Here is a 5,824-nt window from a genome sequence, read left to right as displayed (position 1 = left end):
ATTTTTTCTTCAATGATTCTAACCCAACCGTCCTAAGGAAGTTACCTAATTAAAGTTGATAGTTATCTTCTCATTTCTGGCTTGACCCTACCACAATGAGAAGATAAGGGGCAATTGTTGGGCCTGATATTTCCGTCCTGCATTCAGGATACATTCCTACCTTGGCCTGATGTTCGAGATAAAAGCATCAGGGTAGCTAAAGGCTGGCACCAAGCAGGAGAGAGCAACGGTCAAATAAGAGGATGATATTTGACTAAGTCAAGAATAAATATGGTGAATAATTATGCATTATTACACTAATTATGAAGTAATTAAGTAGAAGATTTTATCATAAAAGGCCAATCATTTATCCGGATGATTAAGAGCAACTGAGGAGCAATCAATGGCACTGATAAGAGGGAATATTATGTTATAAAGAGGAGATATTATGCAGCTTAGACGAGACTACTATATAAGAAGCATCAAAGATCATTTCTACACACATGCTATCACCTCAAAAACAACTCAATTACAATACTTAGTAAAAATACTCCATATTGTATCTACTTATGTTATTATTCTCCATATACGTAGTGAAACCTCTCCTGGCTTGGTGCCCATGATTTTTTCCCAATTAAAGGGTTTTCCACGTACAAAATCTATTGTCTTACTTGCTTATTTTATTTACTTTATTTTATGCATAACGCCCTGCAGTCTTAGACAAGGTAGATGAGCTAGTTAATCCTGCGTTAAACTCTACCCTGATCGGATTCAGCTTTATGCAGAATCCACCCAAAACAATGATCTTAGCAAACTTAGAAAGCTTAGCAACCTTATCAGTAACAGGCATAACATCCTTGATAGCTCCACGAGTACAAAACATGTCAGCCCAAGCTACAAGTGAAGGAATGCTTGCGACATCACGTAGCTTAACATTGTTATTTCTCTCTGACACTCTTACCCAACCGAGGAGGCTCCCAAAGGCAATGTCCACGTAACCAATTTTGTCGCCTCAAAAAAAGGACTTCCCGTTGCTCAGCTTCACAAAGGCCTCCTCAAGTAGAATGGTCTCTTCTTTGAGTTGCTCTAAGGTTGTAGCCTTTGCTTCTGTTGTTTCAGCCTTGGCTGCTGCCATCATAGCTGGAAGCCGCTGTAATCTAAACAATGTAATTATGTTAATTAATGTGGATCGAAAAAATCATAACCACTACCTACATTCTACAAAATTGTACACCACAGATAGGAGTTATTGTAACTCAAAGAAATATAAATTTTGCCATAATAGTGTACTCCGTAAGTTTAATATGTGTTCGTTTGCTAATTACTAGTTAATGACTTTCCAATTTCACCCCAAAATTATTCTTTATTTGTCATTTGTAGGTATTCAGTAGTCAGTACTGACCCACCTATTAATGGTAAAAATATTAAAACTTGAAACAATTCAAGTGTCGTGTATTGCCCTGATAAGAATCTGATCTCCAATTCTTTTTTAAATGGAGGTTCATTACCTCTTTGATGGTCGAGATTTAATTCTGGACTATTATGGAGTATTTTCTTTACCTATTCCATTTTTGTGTATCATTTATTCGTTTAAATCTCTATAATAGAAACGCTATCAATATTAATATGATTTTTCACATCAATATTTATCCTGCAATAAAAATACTCACAAAAGGTTCACTTTTCTTTTCTTGAGTTTAGTGTCAATTAATGGTAAATTACTAATGAAAATGTTGAATCATGTATTGATGATGACAAGTCCTTGTTCATTCCTTACCTCCTTCACTAATGTGTGTTTCCTAGACATGAGTTAGAACAGGTTTGCAAGGACTAAGCTCTTTCATGGAAGAAGGTTGAAGCATCGATCAAGTCTTTGTCTTTGTTATCTAGCTAATAGTAAAGGAGAGAAGCTTGAGCTCTGCTCGATTCATCTAATGTGGATAGTCCCGAAGACTGTTCAGTTCAGAGTAAGTTCATAAGGCACGATAAATCTGCTTTCTTATTTTTTCGAAATAATATCTTTTTATGCTAAAATAATTTTAAATGAAATATTCTGATCGATATCCATCCTTATCCTTGCTAAAGTATTCTTCATCAACAAGGAGGATATCATATTAGAATATTCTTAAAATATAAAAAGATAACTGGTTAAACGGAAAAGATTTGGCATATGTTTTTTTTAACCTATCTTCTGCACTTGACACTTTTTATAAGATTTGTAAAATTCGGTTTAAAATAAATTTTATCTTTGCAAAAGTTTTTTTCCTGCCTTAGAGATTTTGTTTCGAGTGTTTAAGTCTTCTTATCTCTAGGCATATTTTCTCCTCCATTGTTCCAAGTTCAGAACCGTATCAGGAGACAAAAAGAGTTGTAATTTTCTTTTGGTGAGAACATAGTCTTTGGGGTACGGGCTTGTACTCGAGTCGGACGATCGGGTTGGTCGCGGTGACTTTTTTTGTAATCGGGTTTGGTTAAAAAGGAAATGATAATAAAAAAAAAAAGAGCGTAGACGTAGACCTTTAGGGAGTAGGTCGAACCACATTAAAATTCTGGTGTTCTCGTTTTGTCATTGCTATTATTTTCTCGATGCCTTTGTTTTCTTTTTTTCACGTATACAGTCAGTTTAATACAGCACAATTCATATTATTTGCACAGACCCCTGGACTGTTCAATTTGCATGTGTACTAATTCAGAATCATTTGTATACGCTTTTCTCGCTTTAAATTTTAAAATAGTAATTAATTCACCCATCCCTCCATAAGTTTCGGATGAATAAACTCAACAGAAACAAGAGAAAATATATCAACATTGGAGCGGGAAATGCTAATTGAAAGGAGTCGTTGAATTTCAAACCCCTTCTACACGAATTCGTTTACAAGATCCAAATATACAGGGGTAGGTTAATGACATTATTATTAGGCAACAATTACACCATTCCATGAATATATATTTTTTTAATAACACCTTAACGAAAGCACTATTTTCGGACATTTTTAAATCATATTATTAATGAGAGACCTCTCTTACGATAATTTGTGTTAATGTGACGATTATGTTAGGGTAATTTACACAAGTTTGGCAAGATTTCAAGTAAAGTCGTTTTCAACATTGAATACAACAGTATTAATCTTGATCAATCGAACATGGAAATAGAAACATAAGTAGAAAAAACATTAGGAAGATTAAACATACAAATCCTTGAAATCTGATAAATTGACAAGACATCAAAATTTACGATAGTCTGTATTTGTACGAAATTGAAAATATAATACGGAATACTATTATTAATCTAATGATACTCATAAGTCATATTATTACGGATTCTCACTAGTCCGGATTCTCTCAATCTGTACCACCACGGTTAGGGAAATCCATGAAAATATTCACAATCTCCTTCCCTGACGAAGTACCCATTTAGTGTAGGGAGATAGGATTGCATTTGGACTCCCCTACTTTTGCGATTCTGAACTTGAGTAAGAATTTTGAGGGTTTCGGCCTTCGTGGGCTTGTACCCCAAGCCTAGTGGTATCTTTTGGGAGTTACTTTCCTTAAAAGGTGTAAAGGTACTCTCTCTCATAAGATTTTGTCGCATTCTTAGGAAGTATCCCTAGGATTTAAGTATGTGGTTGACCACCAGGTTGGAGTATGGGTCGAAGTACAAGGGAGCGGGCTCGCTCTCTATAAGGTTTACGATTTGAAATCCTCCAAGCTCGTACACTAGATCTGTAACTACTTGGTTGCTTGACATTTTCTCTATCACGGCCTTGATAGGTGACAAAGTGATCGTCACTACCTTGCCATCTAGAGGGATCTTGATCATTTGGTATAAGGTGGATATCACTGCTTTGGAAGCGTGAATCCAGGGCCTACGTAGAAGTATATTGAAAGATGTCTCAATGTCCACTATCTGAAAATTAACATTTCGCTCGATTGACCCAGTGACCACGGTAAGTTTAATTACCCCCACCACTTTACATCGCGTTCCATCGTATGCCCGAACGCCTTGGTTAGTAGGAGTCTAGTCTGATTCTTTCATGCCTAATTTGTATGCTGTCTTTTGTGGTATGACATTGATTACGGAGCCATCATCCACTAAAGTCATGGGCACATTTTTCTTCAAGAATGTGACTGTGATGTATAGAGAGAGGTTATGACTGACGCCAAAGGGAGGCAAGTCCTCATCTGAGAAAGTAACTGGGTTACTTAGCTTGACTATATCTTGGAAGGCTAGGTTGACAACGTCATTAGGTGTAGAGTCATGTGCTACGTTCAATTTAGCCAATGCTTGCAGTAAAGCTTGACGATGAGGAAAAGAACTTGCAACTAGTTGCAAGACTGAAAGATCAGCCTTTTTCTTTTGAAGTTGCTTCAATAAATGGTCAGCACATGTATCTTCGCCATCATTTGGCGTGACGACATTGGTGTTAGTAGTTGGACTGTTAGCAACTGGACCACCTGTTTGTCCTTGAGTGACATTTTGATATGAACGTCCCGAGCGACTAAGATGGTATACATCTTGATCTTCACTAGTCTTGACAAGAGGATGTACTTTAAGGTAAACATCTTCATCGTCATCCGCCCATATTCCATTGACGATACTGAGCTCTCTCCAGCTTATGATTTCAGCTACTAAGGTGGATTATTTGCAAGACTAGTTTGTCGGTTACTGCGATCACTTCTTGCATTGTGGATCCTTGAGATAAGATTAGAAACATTGGCATGTCTCCCCTAGGTATAGTGTTTGGATTGCGTAGGGATGCCACTGCGGCTTCTAGCTCTGAAACTTGTCTACTTACACCCTTTGCCCATGCGACAAAATCAGCGATAGTAGGGGAAATGGTGGAATAACTCTCCTCATTTTCTATTGTATTGAGTTCATATTCAGCTGGAGAAATAGGTTGTGAACAATCCAAGGTGGATTCCTCATCTGTGATCATAAGAATTCCAAGAGTATTCTGAGTATTGCTAGGCTTGCTTGCAGAAGGTATAGGAAAGCGCCCATCTTCAATCATATCCTGAATGGCATGCTTCAGTTTGATGCAATTCTCTGTATCATGCCCTTTGCCTCTATGGTACTCGCAGTGGGAATTCTCATCCCAGAACCTAGACTTCTTCTCTGGGGCAGGTGTAGGTACTATGGGTTGGAGTTTGCCTTGTTTCATTAATCTTTTTAGAGCATTGGAGTACGAGTCACCAACGTTAGCGAACTTTCTCTGCGGGTTATTCTTCTTAGTAGATGATTCAACAAGGTTGAGCTCGTCGGTCTTGCTAGTGGAGCCATAAGAACGACTCGTTGTGCCATGATATCCGCGACCTACCATTTTGGACAAGAGTCCTTTACGGATGTCATCTTCAATTCTTGTTCCTAGCACAGTTAAGTCTTTGAAAGACTTTATGTTTTGGTACCTCAGATGGTCGCATAAATTAGCCTTAAATTGTCAACGAACTTTTCAACAAGCGTAGCTTCGTCGAGGCACTCGACGAGTTGTGTGCTAGTCTTTCTCCACCTATTTAGGAAGTTGGTGAAACCTTCTTTCTCATTTTGGGTAAGAACCTCTATAGTGTGCATATTGACTTGAATTTAAGCATTATCTGCGTACTGTTTGGTGAACTCAATTGCAACATCGTCCCAGGTAGCAATTTTCTTGTGATCCAAGGAGTAGAACCATTGCTCAGGAATAGTATCAAGATATTAAGGAAAGATTATTAAGAACATTTCTGGCTTAATGCCTTTGATAGACATATAATCTTTGAATGCACGAATATCGTTCAAAGGGTTTTCATGCCCCTTAAACTTCGGGATGTCAGTCATGTTGAAGTTAGTTGGAAGTTGAACATTTATTGC

The sequence above is a fragment of the Silene latifolia genome, chromosome Y (genome assembly GCF_048544455.1).
Source record: "Silene latifolia isolate original U9 population chromosome Y, ASM4854445v1, whole genome shotgun sequence".
Taxonomy (NCBI): Eukaryota; Viridiplantae; Streptophyta; class Magnoliopsida; order Caryophyllales; family Caryophyllaceae; genus Silene; species Silene latifolia.
Note: the sequence above shows the minus strand (reverse complement) of the source record.